A 19,583-nucleotide genomic window follows, 5' to 3' on the forward strand; every position below is an offset into this window, starting at 1 on the left:
CTGCTTCTTTATACAATCTGCACTAGGTAGCTTTGCCAGCATTGAGTATAGTATAATTCCAGCATTCCCACTAATTCCATGCAAAGGTATTCTAATGACAACCTCAGCTCAGTTTCTGCAGGAGGACATCGTGCCAAGATGGCTACAATGAGGCCATCATGGTAATGTAGATATAACAGAAAACAGATTGCTTGCCTAACACATTATAAGTTCTGTAGCTGTATTTATTAATTGGGAACATATAACAAGACATTTCTGAAGATGGTTTGCACTTCTAAAAACTGGGTCAGTTACCATGACAATAAAAGCATAAGACTCTAAATGAAATGCAGAATGATGACAAGGAAAAGCTTCAATCTACACAGAACCTTTGATGATAGAGTAGTTGGGATAAAATGCATCATTCAAAAACCTAAAAAAATTACACTTAGAAGTATATAATTTTTGCTGAGGGATTCCTAGACAGACAACCAGACGGAACATCCTACAACAATATGAAATACATCTTCGAAAATCTTCTGCATTAATCACTTCTTTGTGCAGTGGGCCACTTGTGCTGTAAGAGGAAGCACACAAACTGAAAAGAATCTGGAATAACTTTTGTTTTCATGCCACACCATTGTCTCTTAAGGATTTTGGATACAATTGCAAGAAGATGACAAAAGAATGTATTATGATCAATCTGCTTTTCCTCCAGGTTTATTGCAATCCCATGTCTACATAATGGTTTTTCATTATTGTGTTCTGAAGGTAAACCTGAAGGGAGTTGCAAGTAGAGCCAAGTCATTATACTGTCCAGTCCAGTCTGGGTCAGTCACTGGGGCCAGATATTTAGTCATCCAAGCTTTCAGACTCATGCTGGAGCCCATCCTCAGGGAACTTCTCTCTAGCAATTTGTGAGCAATTCTGTGTGTGGTATTTATATGGTGCCTTCTGTGTGTGGTTTTTTTTTTAGATGTTGACTGGGGTGTTGATGGCTGGCTATTATGTCATTGGCTTTGTTGTATCCCTGTGCTGCCAAGCCCTCGCCTCCTAAGTAATTTCTAAGCTGGTGATAAATCACCACTGATGAGTAGCTGTTGACTGATGCGGGGTCTGTTTCCCAGGCTTCAATCATTGTTTTTGTGCTTGCTTGCCCAATAATCTCAGTAGCTGCAAAATTGAATGTATGTCCTTGGTTATTGCAATGTGAGGCAACCAATGAGTTCAAGTCTCCTCGTCTGATCACTTGCTTGTGTGACTTGAAGGTCTTGACTTACAATTTGTGACTTGAAGGGCTCTTTTACTATAACCCATAGTAAGTGAAAGAAAAAGGTCAAGAGAGCCTTAGTCCAAACTAATTATTCTAATTGAGCCCAACAAATAGAAAATCTGTTTGGTTATCATACGACAAGAAGATTGGGAAGTCAGACATGGCTAGGTTGTGCATGTAACTTGGTGGAATCTAAACATATCCATTCCTTAAAAATGGGGGAGGAGGTCCCTTTTAATCTTCATTTAGACATCAGTTCTCTGTCTGACTGTGATCTACCTGTCTCTTTCTTCTTCCCTTCTGTGTTGTTTCCAAAGTTCTCACAATTTTGCCAATTTTTTTCTGATGACTACTTAAGCTTCATCATCTCCTTAAGTATTTTAATGTAAACAGATATTGTTGAGCTGCAATTTCTAGCAATCCAGCTTGGAACTGGGTTCAAGAACAGTGGGAAAACTACACATTCCTACTTGTTCTCAATATCTTTCTCAGTCTGTTTGTCCTTTCTGATGTCTCTTCCTTCATTTTGTTTATTCATCTTTTTCTTTTGTATTTTCCTTCAAATCTTCCATTAGCAGTATATAATTACCTCTTTTGCCCTTTTTGCATCTTCTTGTATTTATTGTTCTAATTTCCTTTTCATCTAACTTTCAATTTTCTTTGATATCTGAGCTTTGTCCTCTTCAGAAATGAAATACACGTGTGTAAGATGGAAGATATCTGCTTGGTAATAGTACTTTAGAATATGTTTTTAGAGCAATAGTTCATTTGAATATGAATCATCACTGTGATATGGCCACCAGAAAAGTGAACATTAAGTTAGCCTGCACAAATATATACTTTCCTGTAAATATATGATTTCTATTTCTCAAGAAATCACTCAATTCCATCTCAAGAATCATGTCAAGTTTTGGATGCCACACTTTATGAAAAATCTGGATGAACTGAAACAGATTTACGGAGGCTATCAAGAATGTTCAGGAAATTAATAACTAAATCCTATTGCCCAGAGTCATTGGAAGTTGGGCAGAATGATGATGATGATAATGATGATGATGATAATAATAATAAAAATATACTCAGATGTTACCTTAACAGCTCTTAGTGTGATGACCCAGGGCACAAAGGCAACACAGTCAGATAATCAATAAGAGTCCCTTTATTAGCTCCAACTTTGCCCCCAATGTCCTGGTTACCTTCTGACTGGAGAACAACTCTCCCAGGACAGCCTTTGACTGCAGAGAATCAAGTCCAAAATGTGGTCAACAAAAACTGTAACTATAAGTCCAATCAAGGCAAAATGAGGTAATTAGTTTGGCAGGGCAGGAGCAAGAATTCCAGACGTGAAGGCACGGCAATAACTCAACACGATTGGGAAGACGCCAGGAACACAGATAAGCAAAGTCAACACAAGATAAACTCATGTTTGCTCCCAGCAGCTGCCGCACTCAGCATGCATTTCTTTTCAACTCTCATTCCTAGGTGTGGCTAATGAAGGGTATCAGGGCCCTTTCCTCCCCCGTAAACCACGCAACCCACATTGCTGTCTTCTCTGTTCCTCCCTGCGTGCCCTAGGATGAAGAGGGGGTGGGCCTGGGTCTTTGTCTGAAATCCCTCTCCCTTGTTCTACCTCTTCCCTACTCTGCCCAACCGGACTTTGCCCTTCTCCGGTTTCCTCCACAGCCAACAGAGCCACACTCCCACTCCCTGTCAGCTATTCATCTTTCTTGTGGGATTCAGACTCCAACAGGGACATGACACTTAGGTCCTTGGTTAGGACTTGAACTGTTAATTTTTTTCCACTTCCAGATTTTGAATCAAATTGAAGACTACATCATCATCATCATCCCTCCATGGATATTCCCTTGTCATGGGTGAGAGGGTTGTTGTGCTCTGATGACCAGAAGGGACACCCATGTCAGACAGAACCAGGAAAGAACCAGATGAATATGTTGGAAAAAAACAGAAAAAGAAACCTACATACACCATTATGTCTGCTATTAAAAATTGGAACAAAAAACAAACAAACCTGAGGGCTACTTAAAGTCAACTACTTAAAGTTTGAACTGTGGAAAAGAATTTGTCCAAATTCAGATATCACTGGAGAACAATTAGCAAATCAAAGGAGATTCATTTTCAGGAAAAAATATATATATTCAGGGATTCAGAACTGGAAGAGATTTAGAAATATTATAAAAGTGGAAGACCCAGAAACAATAATAGACCAGTAGAAGAAACTCAGATAACAACAGTTAGAAATATAAAGGAAACAACTGATACCAATTACAGAAATGATAACATAGAAGAAGTAATAACAACAAAACCAGAATAGGCCTGCACTGAAACAACCTATGAACTGAACCTGTAACACGAAAATATTAAAAGAGAAAATTATAGTGTATGCAGAACACAACTAGAAAGAAACAGAACACCAGTATTGAAAGTAATATTCCCTAAAGACCTGGCATTACAATGAAGGATGTGAATAAGGTGCTTGCAAGGATTAAAATAACGTCTATCAAATTGATCCATCAGCTTCCCTACAGTATAGCACTGATGATTACAGAAGAACTGAGTATTAAAATTAGAAAAGCAAAAGCTGAAAGTGAATATGAGACTGGAAACTAACATAAAGATCACAAGCGAATAATATAAAGAATATGAAACAGCAGAAACTTAAGAATGTAAAGATGAAGACAAGGCTAATTCAAAAATATTGGCTTATCACCAAAAAGATTGAAGACACTTTGGAAATCACAAAAGAACAGTTAACAATAATAACTGGGAAAATGGAATGAAATGAAGTATGAATCATCAACTTTTGATTGATAAAATTGTTTTGGAGAATTGCATAGGGGGGAAAAACCATTTACACATGGTCTGAATTAATTATAAAAAGTATTTGATTCATGACTACACAATAGGATCATGGAATGTTTGGAAATAACTGGCGTCAGTAAAAGCATTAAAATGTTTATAGAAAAAATAATGAAGCAGTGGAAGACAGAGTTGGTATTTGGAAATGAAAAATATGGGGTTGTCAACATTAGGAGAGGCATCTTCCAGGGTGACTCATTATCACTCTTATTACTTGTCATAAAATCTCGCATTTGCTTTATATGCACAATTGGAAGCTTTATGGAAAATCAGAAATCAAAATCCAGTCAATGACAAACACTGTCAGCATTTTTAGCACAGATACAGCAATGGAATTTCGCCTGGAGAAATATGTTCCAATAGCATTAAATCAGGATTGAAATGCCAAATGGCCAAACCATCAGGATGAAGCCTACAAGTATTCAAGCATTATACAGTGGGATAACAACAAGCATGGACAAGTTTAAAATGTGATACATCCAAGGGTGAAAAAAATGCTAAAGACAAAATTGAACAGTAGAAATACTATCAAACCTGGTCCAAACCTGTCATATAATACACTGCTGGAATTATGAACTGGACAGTTTGTCCTGAAAAACAAGAAAAATGATGACTATTCACCATTCCTGTTGCGATATTGATAGATTATATCTGCCTGGCAGAAATGAAGGCAGAGGTTTACTTCAAATCAAACAAATTGTTGAAGAAAAGCATGTACTGACTGATAGTGCAAAGGAATGTATTTGAATATTAGTAGTTCGGATTGGTAGTTAGGCTGTTGTTCTGAGCTCCGAGTTTGGCAATTTGGTTGCAAATATTTGCAACCAAATTGCCAAGCTTGGAGTTCAGAACAAAAGCCTAAATGCAAAAGAATAAACATTGATTAATTGAAAACTGTAACTTTTTGAATGTACAAGATACAAATCAGGTATATTGAAATAATGTAATAAAAACACGAACAGCATGCTGGCAAGGAAAAGTATTACATGGTTGATTTTTACAAAAGAGGACAGGGTGGATAAAGATCAAACCTGTCAATGGCTTACAACTAGAACAATAATAATAAAAAGAAACATAAGGCTTGAATTTAGCTGCTCAAGAGCAAGCTATTCAAATTAATGCAATCAAGGCCAGAATTTGGGGGGAATCATCAAATGATTCAATGTGCAGATTGTGCAAAGAAGTGTAATAAAGGTTAGTTCATATATTCAGTTCATGCAAGAAGATTGTGCAAACTGATCATAAACAACAACATAATACAGTCACAAAAATGAGCCAATCTCATCGTACACATGTTATACTCTGACAATAAAGGTAGTAACATTGACTGGAATGTCTTTAAAAATTAAGATGTGCCCATAATAATAATAAAATGTTAGGAACATATAGTTGAAAAAAATAGTTTTGTTAAAAGATTGTGGCATAAGCTAGCTGAGATTGTCTTAGTGGTTATCGGTACAATGAGTACCATATAAAAAAAACCTTGGATAGTGCATAGAAAATATGTGCATTGAAAATATATGCATCTTTCAAAAGAGAAAATCTCAGTAAAATTCTTTATATCTGCACTTGCATTTGATTTGGTTAGGAGATGGCTGAGGGCGTATGAGTTTCCTGTCCTTCGATGTATAATATCTGTTCCAATGTTCTGTTAGCTCCTTGGTTTCAGATTCTTTCAATAAAATCGAAGGATAGGAGGACATCATGAGCAGGGATTCAATTTTTTTTTTTACTACTGGTTCTGTGAGTGTGGCTTGGTGGGTGTGGCAGTGGAAGGATACTGCAAAATCCCATTCCCTCCCCACCCCACTAACCTGCTTTCTAGCTCCGTTCTCCTGTGGAGGGCAACAAAAGCTGATCAGCTGGGACTCGGGAGGCAGAGAATAGATGGGGCCAGTTAGAGGTGGTATTTGCCAGTTCTACAAACTACTCAAAATTTCTGCTACTGCTTCTCCAGAACTGGTCAGAACCTGCTGAATACTACCTCTGATCATGAGTAAACTCCTTTCTGGAGTGGAGTGGGGGCTCAGTAACATTACTACAAGGGGAAGACCTGCTCTTAAGAAAAGCATATCACATATTTTGAAGAACCCACTAGAAAATAGCCTAGAAAAATAGATTAATTAATTAATGGGTGCATTTTCTCTGCCCAGGTAGTTAGATACTTAATTAATCTATTTTCTAGGCTGACATCATGCAAATTAAGAAGACAGGCTGAATTTACATAATATTTTAGCATGTACATGAATACACACATACACATATACTAACTAAAATTAACCAAAGTTAGCATGTTGTACAAGTACATCTGCTAGTTCATTACCTGATTTAACTACGTATGTTCTGTGAATACAGCCAATCTGTCTCCATTTGGATTTTAATAACTTGGCAATAATTACCTTTTTTTTTTTTTTTACTTTAGGGTGTTTTTAAATTTCTTTTCCACAGTTCCATTTTTGACTGCTAGAGGCTTGGCCACTATACTGTTTCCCTTTATGGAATTTCAATATTTCATATTTCAATAACTGTTTTTCCCCTTTCGTGTGGGTGCTACTATTGACATTTTAAGGAAAATTCTGGGAATGTGAAGAATTTACTATTCTGGAGATAGAACATTCTAGAGAACTTTGGAACATTCTATTATTCTTCCAGACCTTCCTATTCCTGAGGTATTTTCCAGATGTTTTAACTCCCGGAATAGTAACAATTAGTAGTGTTGTACCATGTTCCAGAAACAAATCAGTTTCATGTCCAAAACATCACAAACTGTTCTTGGTTTGAAGATTTAACTCAGAAAACAATCCCTGGTATAACTGGATTGGCATGGTCCAAAGGAAAAATGGAATGCTCTGAATTAGCTTTAACATTTTATTCCCAAAATAGTTCATTTTATACATGCTTAGAAATATCCTACTGTGTATTGTAGCCCATCAACAATTGATTTACTTAACTAATTCGCCATGCGAATTTATCCTTTATTTCCACATTTCACACATTGTTGTAAACTGCAGGAGCAGAAATAAGCAACAAATAAACACTGGATTTTAATAATTGGACATAATCATTCAGGATGTTCTTTTTCAGCTAGTTAAAGAATCTCTTTTAAAACAACAGAGGCTGGAGAAATTCTATGGAAATGCAATCGCCTTTCAGTAATTCATAATTGCAAGAACCATTGTTCACTGTCGCGTTAGGTGTTAATTCTGGTGTGTGTGTGTGTGTGTGTGTGTGTGTGTGTGTATGTATGTGTGCCAGAATATGAATATATAAATGAATGAATGAATATACAAATATTTGGTTGCAATTATGGTCTATGGGGGCAGACAGGTTCTCTCTGGCTTCTTACCAAAATTGGCCATTTTGAGCAATCTAATTAGATCCTTTTAATCATGCAACTTAGATATCCTGGCTGCATTTGCACAGCATGATTACAATTAATGTTTGTTAACCTTCTGGGTGGCCTAGTATGCTCTGTGAACTCAGCACCTTTGGTAAGTTTTTGATTTTGCTGTGTGGCGTAATCCCAGGAAATGGGTTCTTTTAGGAATCAGCATAATCTTACTATCTAAATGCAGCCTTAAAATAATTAGGTATTCCATACAAATACTTGTTAGGAATGTAAGTCACCTAACAGTTGGGTTGGAAAATATATAAACCAGGATAGACATTTTAATACTGTCTCTTTAAAGGAAAGCTAAAATTGTAATTGGGTGTGGTTCCTCAAACGGCCATAAGATGGAGCCAGAAACCTGTCTTGTTCTGTTCTGATCTGTCCTTTTCTGGAGAGTGTTACCGTTCCTGCATTGACTGTTATTGATCATCATTATTCTTGGATTTGATATAAGTCTGTTACTGAACTGTTTTTGATACTGGACTTTGTTAATGGATTATCCCTGGACTGAAAACTGACTGCTTTAACCGTGAATGACTTGGACTGTTTTGTTGAACTTTGCTTAACCGTTTTACTGGAAGTAAAAACCTTCATTTTACTATACAGTGTGGCTGTGTGCTGTGTGTGTGTTATTCTTCACTACTCTCATTACATCTTCCTGTGTGTGCTCATTCTCCTAACGGGGAATTACCTCAACATAACTCCTCGACTTATGATGACAAATGAACCCAATTTTTTGTGGCAAGAAAGGTTGTAAAATGGGGCAAAACTCACTTAACAAATGTCTTGATTTCACTGTATGGCGTGATCCCAGAAAATATGTTACTATTTTATTACTCTAAATAGGTTTACAAATAGGTAAATCAAGCTTTCTTGCCACAGCTGTTAAGTGAAACATTACAGTTGTTTAGTTAGTAACATGGTTGTTAAGTGAATCTGGCTTCCTCATTGACTTGGCTGGCTTGCCAGAAGTTTGCAAAAGGTGATCACATGACCTTAGGGCACTGCAACTGTCATAAATCTGAGTCAAGTTGCCAAACATCTGAATTTTGATCATATGACTATGGCGATACTAAAAGGTCATAAGTGTGAAAAATGAACAAAAGTAACTTTTTTCAGTGACTTATTCAGTGACACTGAAAAAAGTGACTTATGACCATTGTTGTAAGTTGTCAACTACCTGTATTATCAGATCCATTTACTATTTTCCTATTATTCTTCTATTCTTGCAGATCTCCTTTTCTCAAGACAATTGAATATTATTATTTGCGCTGCAGGGAATGCTGGTTCACTCTGTTTGGAAAAATGACTTTAACTGTCCATCATTTTGCTCTTTTCTTCAAAGTATTATAGTTGTCTGGAAGCAGTTATGAGAACTTCCATGATGCAGGAAGCAGCTGAGACAGGTTGCAATATGCTGGACCTGACTCTAGTTAGTCTGTCTCTACGTATTTCCATAAAGATTCACTCTCTAATCTTGATTCCTACTTTCATTCAATGAATGTTTATTTAGACCCAAGAATGCATGGTATAGAAGTAACAGACGTTTCATATAATATTATCTCTGGAAGAGAAACGTGGAGCCTTTCCTCTTAGCAGAACTGAAAGACTAAAACCTTTTTCTAAAGAGAATGACAAATGAAATGTCAGCAGTAACAAACATTTCATTTCTCAGATACAAAGGAGTAGGCGTAAGGCAGAATTGTAAGTATCATTTGTGGATGGCCTCTCAGCTAAGGTCTCCAATATTGTGTAGGTGGTGTTTGTAGAAGATTGCAGCCTTCCTGCATGCTAGTGACATTTGGGATGTTCTTAACTATTAAGCAAGTATTATAACTCTTCCATTGCTGCTTGTGGAGCTTTATGAAATACAAGAAGTCAGATATCTAAAGGAAGAAATACCTCATTCTATGTTTTCCTGAGGTTCACAAGGGAAATTAATGGAGTCAGCCCTAAGCAGAAAAAATATAGGCACAGTAAATTAGACCCAGTGGGTAAAGTTAAAATAGAGGTCTTCTACCAAAGAGGGCAACAGGAAAAAAAGGGGGGAAATTGGGTAGCTCCAAGCTAATCCTGCTGATTAAGCTTCACTACTTAAAGGACAATAGAAGGACATCCTAGCAGTATTCTAAAATCACCTGAAATCTTCCATAGGAAACAATAAATTATCACACTCATTTTCACTATCTCTAAATAAATTATCTAAATATGCATTTTTTTTTGCAGTGCCTGTCTTTTTTAAAAAAAAATTTATTTGGGTTTTCACAAAAAACATAATACAAATAAAACATCTTTTTTTGAAAATAGCATGATCCCGGGTTATCACTTCTTCATACAGACACAAACTCAATTTCATGTTCATCTTTGTGTTCTATTCCATGTCTTATTACTGTTTAACATTTTCTACATAATTTTTCCCCTCCTTTGATTTTTTCAACTTTATTTTTAATTATCTCATATCTCAATTCAAATCATTGTATTTGTACTTTTGTCTGTCCTGTTTTGATTTCATATTATCTTTTCTCATTAAACAAATTTTCCCCTGTAGTTAGTAATTGGAGTATGACACCTTTATATCTTTTAATTTTATCCATTCATACATAACTTCCAATCTAATTCTGCTTGGTACATTCTTAAAATACACACTATATTCATATATGTGTGTGTGTGTGTGTGTGTGTGTGTGTGTGTGTATAAATAAAGCACTCATTCCATTCCAATTAAATTCTATCATTAATATTCATTGAAATCTTAACATTTTTAACATTTCTTTTCAATTGAATATCATACTTCCTTATGAACACTTATAAGCTTTCCATAATTATTTCTCCCCCCCCCCCATATTTCTCTTAACTTATATTTTCATAAATCATTAATAATAATTAAAATGTTCCCATTCTTTCCTAGTATAATTCTCTCATTCACTTTATTTCATTTATTTATTAACAAACATTCCACTACATTACAATAAATATTTTATCCATCATTTTAGTCATATTTTCTGGAAGTTAGTAATTGGAGTATGACACCTTTATATCTTTTAATTTTATCCATTCATACATAACTTCCAATCTAATTCTGCTTGGTACATTCTTAAAATACACACTATATTCATATATGTGTGTGTGTGTGTGTGTGTGTGTGTGTGTTTTATCCATCATTTTAGTCATATTTTCTGGAAGTTATTTCTATTTGTAATATAACAATACTATCTTATGTACCTTTGCAGAATACCTTTTTCAATTAAATGTTCACCCATTATCTCTAAACAGGCTTTTACTTTCACTCCTTATACCATTTCCCTGTTTTTCCCCCCTATATTGTTTCTGTCTTTTATAACTTCTTTTCCTTTCCTTCTTCCCCCTCTTCTTCCCCCTCCCCCCTTTACCCCCTTGTCTCTCTACTTCTGATTCTTTCTTGTGCAATCCCCTCTTCTGTTGCTTTCTAGTATTATACTTATTTTTCAAACTATTCTTTTTTTGGCTGTTGTTTCAAATCTTAAACTTTTCACTCTCTTTTCCCCCCTTTCCTTTTTTCCCCCCACATAAAATTACTTGATCATTAAAGATGGCTTCTGCTTTGTCCCGATCTTCTTGTTCTGCAAGCATTTCTTGTTGTTTCTCATATTTCCAAATCTCCATTTTTAAAGTTGAAATACAAAGCCAAAAGAACCTCTCCCTTCTTGCGCATCTTCTTTCGGTTTTTTAAGTTCCATTTTCAGTTCTTCTAAGGGTGATACCATTTTAAACACCTTTAAACAAGCACCCGATTGATTTTAGTCATTTAAATGCAATAGCCAAAGATCCAAAAATCACCAAGTAATCCAAATAATCCAAAGCTGTTTCTTTTTACTTCTTTTTTCCACTTTCTCTTCCTGGGGTTCTATTATTTTGTTGCTAAGTTTCAATTAAAATGTATCTTTTAGGAATCTTGTTAAGTTTCACTGTAAATTCCTTTTAGTTCCAGGCAGTCTCCTCCATTTTTCCAGATCCTGCCCTTTTATTCTTTTTCTCTCCTTCCCTGCTTTTAAAAGCTTTTAAGTATCCAGAAATCTTTATTATCCCTTTGACATTTTATTTTCAGCTTAAATGCCTATTAATGTCAAAGTGGATTTTTTTTTCAGTTTCTTGCTTAAGTCTCTTAGCTGTCAGTATAAGGAAGGGAAGAGAAAAAAAACCAAATCCTTTCCCTTCCCTCTCTCCTTTGCTGCTTCAAAATCTTCTTTGGGAGCAATGTTATTTTTTATAGTTTAAATTCCAGGGTACCTTACATTGTTGCTTTTTCAGTTTAACCTGGTCAACAAAAACTTTCTCTTCTTATCTTCCTCCTGCACATTCTTTTCCAGTCGAGTTCTTCTTTGAGGTGGCCATTTCTGACCACCGCTGCAACTACCTTTGGGAAAGGGAGTAATGGCCAGCTGGGGAGGAGAGATGCGGCTCTCCTCGACCCTGCTGGCAGTCTCCCCACTCTTCACTAACTCTACGGGGTGGCTTAGCCCTGAAACCAGCCAGCTCGGGGCGCTCCGGCGGTGAGCACAGATCGAAAACCGCGCACGACCGCGGATTTCGGTCTGTCACTGAAGGAGCTCAAACCGGAAATCCTTGCAGTGCCTGTCTTTTGTTGGAGTGGAGAGAAGAAAGGTATGTGGACTCCTTTTTGGTGCAGATTTTCAAGAGTCTAAAAAGTGGTTCTCAGATTGTAGTCTGCAGATCCCTGAGGGGGACAAGATGTCATCACAGGGGATTCATGAAGAAAGATTATGATTTAAATATTGAGTTAAGTCTTGTGGGGGGCCTGTGGCCATAGTCCATGGCCACAAAAGGTATTTAACGAGGGTCCATGATGAAGAAAAGATTAAGAATCACTGATCTAAGAGAAGAATTCTAAAGAAAAAGAATTCTAAAAGAAGTAACAGATGGAAAGAAGCTTATCAAAGAGAGATCCAACCTAGAATTAAGGAGAAATTTCCTTTCTGTGAGAGCAATTAATCAATGGAAAGTTTGCCTCCAGACATTGTAGGTGCTCCATCACTACAGGTTTTAAGAAGAAATTGGAAAATCATTTGTCTGGAAAGAAATTGGGTCTCCTGGTTGAGCAATGATCCCTTCCAACTTGACATTCTGTATTTTTATTTATTTTATATTCTGTATTCCCTAGAACAGATTTCTTTCCCAAATAAAGGAAAGAGAAGCACCATCATTCTTAAACCCACGTCTAAAATCCCTAGGGTCACACTTCCCAAATGCTTTGATAACCACAATCATACCATTCTATATTATTTATTCTGTAATAGCGATTTTCTACTTAGTTAAAAGTAAAGCCAAGGAATATAACTTCCCTCTTTTTGCTATTCATTGCTGCATAAAAAAATGAAATTGCTTTAGAAAATTCTGAAAGCAGCAAAAAATTGAAAACCCAACATGTTAGGATATTGTTTGAATATTATATAGAGAGAAGTGTTTGGTTACATCAAAACACATTAATAAATTGCATTAATCACCCATATTTTGTTGTTTGATATAAGCCTAGTTCAGGATTGCATCATCTAGGATGTGTAACCATGTAACAGGGCTGTATTACTATCATCCTTCTCATCTTTTCTATTACCTTGTCCTATTAGTATCTTATGACTATCACTTTGTTGGTGGCATCTTATGATTTATAATTTATCACTTCCTGTTTGCATGTACACTGAGAGCTTATGCACTGGAGACAAATTGCTGGCTAATAAAGAATTCTGGCTAATAAAGAATTCTGTTCTATTCTATTCTATTCTTTTTTTAAAAAATTTTTTATTATTCTAGAAAAAACATGTTTTTGACATACATTTAAAACAGACAGAGATGTTTTTGGAGTTGAAACCAGCCTGACCAAAACCAACCCTGATGATGCTAATAGTATCAGACTCAAAATCACCAACATCCTCTGCACTAGCAAACCACCCAAAAGCAATTTATCCAAAGAAGAACAAACTGCACTACGTAACCTGAAAGAAGACACCAGCATAATAATCCTACCAGCAGACAAGGGCAACGCGACATTGGTTATGAACACATCTGACTACCAAACCAAGTTAACCAACCTACTCCTAGACCCCACATACAAACCCCTAAAGACAGACCCTACCACCTACCTAGAAAAAATCACCAGATCCAAAATAAAAGCCTCCCCCATCAGTGAAGAAATCCAGCAAAGAATCATACCCAGAGAGAAATCATCCAGATGCCCTAAGCTTTATGGTCTCCCCAAGATACACAAAGAAGGAACTCCACTTAGACCAATAGTCAGCTCCATAGGCTCACCTTTACAAAACCTAGCCAAATTTCTTGCCAAACAACTACAGCCCTATGCAGAATCCATCAACTCACATGTAAGAAACTCATTCCAGTTCATCGAGATCATAAAGAAACAAAACTTACAACCCAGCGACCTACTAGTGAGCTTCGATGTCATATCCCTCTTCACCCAAGTGCCAATAAAAGAAACCTTGACAGCCATCCAAAACAAATACAACCCTCCCCAGCACACCCTAGATCTGACCAACCACTGTCTATCCAATACATACTTCACCTACAACGGACAAAAATACAAACAAATAGAAGGAGCACCCATGGGATCACCCCTCTCACCTGTCATCGCTAACCTCTACATGGAACACTTTGAAACACAAGCTCTAGAAAAATATGATCACAAACCCAAACTCTGGCTCAGATACGTAGATGACACCTTCATAATCTGGCCACACGGGAAAGAAAAACTGAACAACTTCCTCACACACCTCAACAGCCTACACCCCAAAATACAATTCACCATGGAAACAGAAGCTAACAATCAACTTCCCTTCCTAGATGTCTTGGTATACAAAAAACCCAATGGCTCCCTAGGACACACCATCTACCAGAAGAAAACACATACAAACCGCTATCTACATGCACTCTCACACCACCACCCAGCACAGATCAATTCCGTAGCTGAGACACTCATCTCCAGAACAAAATGCTTAGCTGATGAACAACACCTAAAACCGAACTAAACACTCTCACCAACGTACTAACAGCCAATGGATTCCAAAGAAAGAAAGAAGATTACCCACCTAATCCAAAAAGAAACCCCAACCAAAATCCAAGACAGAGAACAAGAGAACGGCAAAGCCCTCCTCCCATATATAAAAGGCACTACAGACAAAATCAGCAAGATCCTCCAAAACACAACATTAAAACAGCATTCTGCACAAACAGAAAAATATCCACCATCCTAAGAAACCCTAAAGACAAAATTGAGTTAGAAAACCAAGGAGTATACGAAATCCCTTGCACCGCCTGCCCCACCACATACATTGGACAAACTAACAGAAGAATAAGTGCATGCATTGAAGAACATAAGAACTCAATCAAAAAAGAAGAACCGACCTCTTCCCTGGTCCAACACCTCAAAGCCACAGGACATGAGATTGACTTTAAAAATACCAGAACTATCGCCAAAACCAAACACTTCGACAACAGAATAATCAGAGAAGCCATAGAGATAGAAAAACGCCCACACAGCATGAATAAAAGAGATGACACCTCCCGCTTACCAGCCATTTGGAAACCCGCCCTCATGAACAGACGAGTACCTAACATGATGAATGACACCAGACCCACACCCACGAGGGCCACACAAGATGCCACCACCACACTTCCACATAAAAAGCAGACTCACACCCACACAGAAGATGAGACACGACCACAGACCAGAAGCCGCACTGCAGCTGCATCACTACCCACTTCAAACCCCTCTGAGCCATACATGAAGCGAACTGACCCCCACCATGAAGATGCAGCATGACCACGAACTCGAAGCCAAACAGCAAGATCACAGCTCACCAGCTCAAATCCCCCAGTAACTAAGACCAACCTGAGCACAACCAAGCCCCCACCTGACCAGAACACACCTCCAGCCAATCAGAACATGGCCAACCCCCAACCAATCAGAACACAGCCAAACCCCAACCAATGAGAACACACCCCCACCCAATCAGAACACAGCCAAGCCCCACCCAATCAAGTCACACCCCCACTAGCAGTTAAAAGGAAGAAGCAGCTGCAAGCTCACATCACTCTGAGAAGCACAGAGCTGAAGACAGAAGCCTGAAGATGATGAATGAGACTTCATCGAAACGTTGCCTAGATACTTCCAATCTTACGCGGGAGAAAACCCGAATAACCAAAGATATATATATATATATATATATATATATATATATATATATATATATATATATATATATATATATATATATTATGGTGTTCTTTTAGTGAAAACCAACAATATATACAATACTTATATATATATATATATATATATATATATATATATATATATATATATATATATATATATATATATATATATATATATATTGCGCGGTTCAGCTCCGAAGTAAATGGACGGCTATCATTTATTGAACACAAAAATGCAGTAAAAAAGCTGGAACACACTTCCTCACTAGTCCAACACATGAAAACCACAGGACATAGCATCGACTTCAATGGCACCCAAACCCTAGCCACTATAGAAAACCCCAGCTACAGAATTACCAGAGAAGCCATAGAGATTGAAAAAAGACCTGAAAGCATGAATAGAAGAGATGACTCCACCAGACTGTCAATCATTTGGAAGCCTGCACTCACAAACAAAAAAATCTCCACACCACAAGCCAGGCAAACACCTGGGCACAAACAAATCCCCCCTGATACCTCCAGCTCAAACACAACCCAACCAGGCACCCAGATGAAACCTAGCTTCCTATATAAATGATAGCCATCCGTTTACTCTGAGCCAAGCTACACTAAAAGCCTCCAATATAGGAAACACAATGTTGCCAGCCAATCAAGACAAAAAAAAAGCTACAAAACAGGCAGAAGATATTAGAAACACCAATCAAAGCAGAACAGAGCAAACTCCAAGACCAATAAACACAGACCAAGACTCCCAACCAATCAGGATGAAGAAAAAAACATTCTGGCACAGCACAAGGCTAGCACCAAATTTAAAACAGAAACGGCTGTGAAAGTCTGACTCACAGACGAACACTATACAGAAGCCTGATGATGGCAGATGAGATTCTGCCGAAACGTCGCTGCAACTTTAAAAGCATAACTATAATGACGTGGGAAAATACCTGAACAAAGCTGAATACCAGGGTTGGGCTTATTAGGCATCAGGTACAACCCAAATCTAGGAGGGCTGACAGCTTTATTCTCTTTTTCTGGGTGGGGATGAATAGTCGTAGGGATAATGTGACCGGTTCAACCTGTTCACTTTTCAGTGGGTCACCTTCAGAGTCGCTTTTAAACAGGCCCGGATCTTCTCCTGGTGGAGCCAGAGTTCCCTCCACCTGTTTTGTCTTCTAGTCCAACTCTCTGCACAAGCAGGAGACCCCATATCTTCCCAGATAAATGGCTGTCCAAACTCTTCTTGCATTTTCAATATTGCAATGTTCATCAGGAATTGTAATAGAATAGAATTCTTTATTGGCTGAGGAATTTTTCTCTGGTGCATAAGCTCTCAGTGTGTGTGTGTGTGTGTGTGTATGTATATGATGCCTAATAAGCCCAACCCTGGTGGGGAAACTGGGCATCCACCTACAAAGCTAAAGACCCCATCACATTCTGCCAATCAGATGGATCAGTTGCAGGGTGGGGCGAGCCAGCCACTTTTACCCTGAACCTCACTCCATTCTCATGGACCTCACCTCATTCCTAAGAGGTCTTTAAAGTGCACCAGCATGCCTACCGTCCCTGTCTTACTGTCCCCATTTATCTGTATTTACATCCATTGTTCATGTTTATGTTCATATCTATACTTCTTATCTTGTACATGTTTGACAAATAAAATAAAAATAAAACAAACCTTTGGAAATAGCCATGCAGGACCCATGACAAGGGTCTCACATCCATTGTGGCACCCGGAATGGAGTGGCCACTAGTTCTGGGACTCACCTGGCTGAAGAGATGGAATCCCAGGGTAGGATGGAAAAAGGGGACCCTAGGATTCCAGAGGGGAGTGACCGGACCAGATGAACTGGGGGAAAGCTGAGGAAAACATGGAAGCTTTGTTTCTCACAACTCTCCTTTTGTGTTCTTTCTTTTCTTGGGCATCCTTCCTTTGCTATTTTTCAGCATCACCATATATAATTTTGCAGTGCTCATTGTTTTCTTCTGCAGTAACTCCCAGTCTGCATTGCGCTTAGTCATTAAATAACTGCAGGAAAGGAATCACCTCATTTACCATTATTAGAAAGGGAACAGCTGTTTGCTTATTTAATCTAATCTTCACCAAGCTGTTTTCTGGATCCTTAAACTGTTTTCACCATGACAGATGTATGAGCTGCCTTGACCAGTAATCTTTATTCTGTTTGTTAGTGATTGTTCAGAGGTTTGGATTTGGATATTGACTTATCTATGGACTGAATCTGGGATCACTTCCACACCTGGCATGTGTTTTATTTACTAAGCTAAGCTTTCTGCTAAATCATACGGTAATGTGATTTGTATCATATTTAGTAGGAATGGACAATCTGTCGATTTCATTTGCCTCAGTTATTCTTTTTTCCCAAGCCCAAATTTATTTCTGAAACATCCAGCATTTTGATAAATGAAAAGAACTTTCAGATAGCTTGATTACAAAGTTCTATAAGCACAATTAAATATTTCTTTTTGAACTAAAAGAAAGAATTTGCATAGTTTCTGCAGTTTTATTGTGGTTGTATTAAGAAACCTGAGGTTCTTCAGCTGTTATGCCTAAGGGGTATCCAATCTTGGCAACTTTAAGACCTATGGACTTCAACTCCCAGATTGTAGGTGTGGATTCAAGCTTACCAAGATTTATCTGGCTTGTCTCTTACCCAAAAAAAGTTCTAGTAAGTCAGAAGGAGGAAATAGATTTGACATGTGGAGCCTGAAGTGACCAGTGATGTTGTCTTAAAGTGACCAATGACCAGTAATCACTAAGTTTGCATTGATTTGAGATCAGACTACCATATTTCTATTTCTTCTTTTCTCATCACTGTTTTCTTCAAACATTTTTTTTCTATCCCAACTGTCACAAAGCTGCTCTTTGCAATTTCAAAAGCCCCAGAGAGCCCTATCTATTCCAAAATTAAATAGCTCACTCTTCATTGGAATTTGGGATCTGATTGAATACCACACAAACTTCTGTTTCACACCATAGTTTTGATATCATATACATTAAACTAATCAGTTTTATTTCAACTTTACAGAGTTCTGAGCAGTAGAGCAGGATTACTACTGAATCTAATCTTACGAAGCTTCTCCTCTGGAAATATAGAATTGCTAACTAGGGCATACAAAACCTTTGCTAGACCAATACTCGAATATAGCTCATCTGTCTGGAATCCACACTGTATATCAGACATTAATACAATTGAGCAAGTCCAGAAGTATTTCACAAGAAGAGTACTACACTCCTCTGCTTGCAACAGAATACCCTATATCACCAGGCTTCAAATTTTGGGCTTGGACAACCTTGAACTACACTGCCTATGGTTGGACACTAAGTTATCTTCTACAATGTCCTACCAGTCAATGACTACTTCAGCTTCAACCACTACAATACAAGAGCACACAACAAATACAAACTCAATGTTAACCACTCCAAACTTGATTGCAGAAAGTACGACTTCAGCAACAGAATGGTCAATGCCTGGAATGTACTACCTGACTCTGTTGTTAAATCCTCTAACCCCCACTCATTGGGGCATAAAGTTTATTCCCCTTATTTTGTGTCTCTCTGTGTGTATTACTGCTCACAGTATGAAAAATAAATAATACAAGCTCAAGATGTTGAGATCTCAGATGATTTAATAGGCATATCAGACATCTGGTGGGATGACTCGTGACTGGAATATAACAATGAAATAATGCAATTTGTTTAAACAGCAGCAGCACTACAAAAGGAGAAGGAATTGTATTGTATGTTAAAAATATCCTTTTCTACTTAGAAATCTAAATGAATGAATTTGGCAGTGCTATAGAGAGCATCTGGGTTTAAATACATGGA

This window comes from Notechis scutatus, chromosome 4, assembly GCF_049901735.1.
Source record: "Notechis scutatus isolate UNSWTSFEM ecotype Mainland chromosome 4, rNotScu1.2, whole genome shotgun sequence".
Lineage (NCBI taxonomy): Eukaryota > Metazoa > Chordata > Lepidosauria > Squamata > Elapidae > Notechis > Notechis scutatus.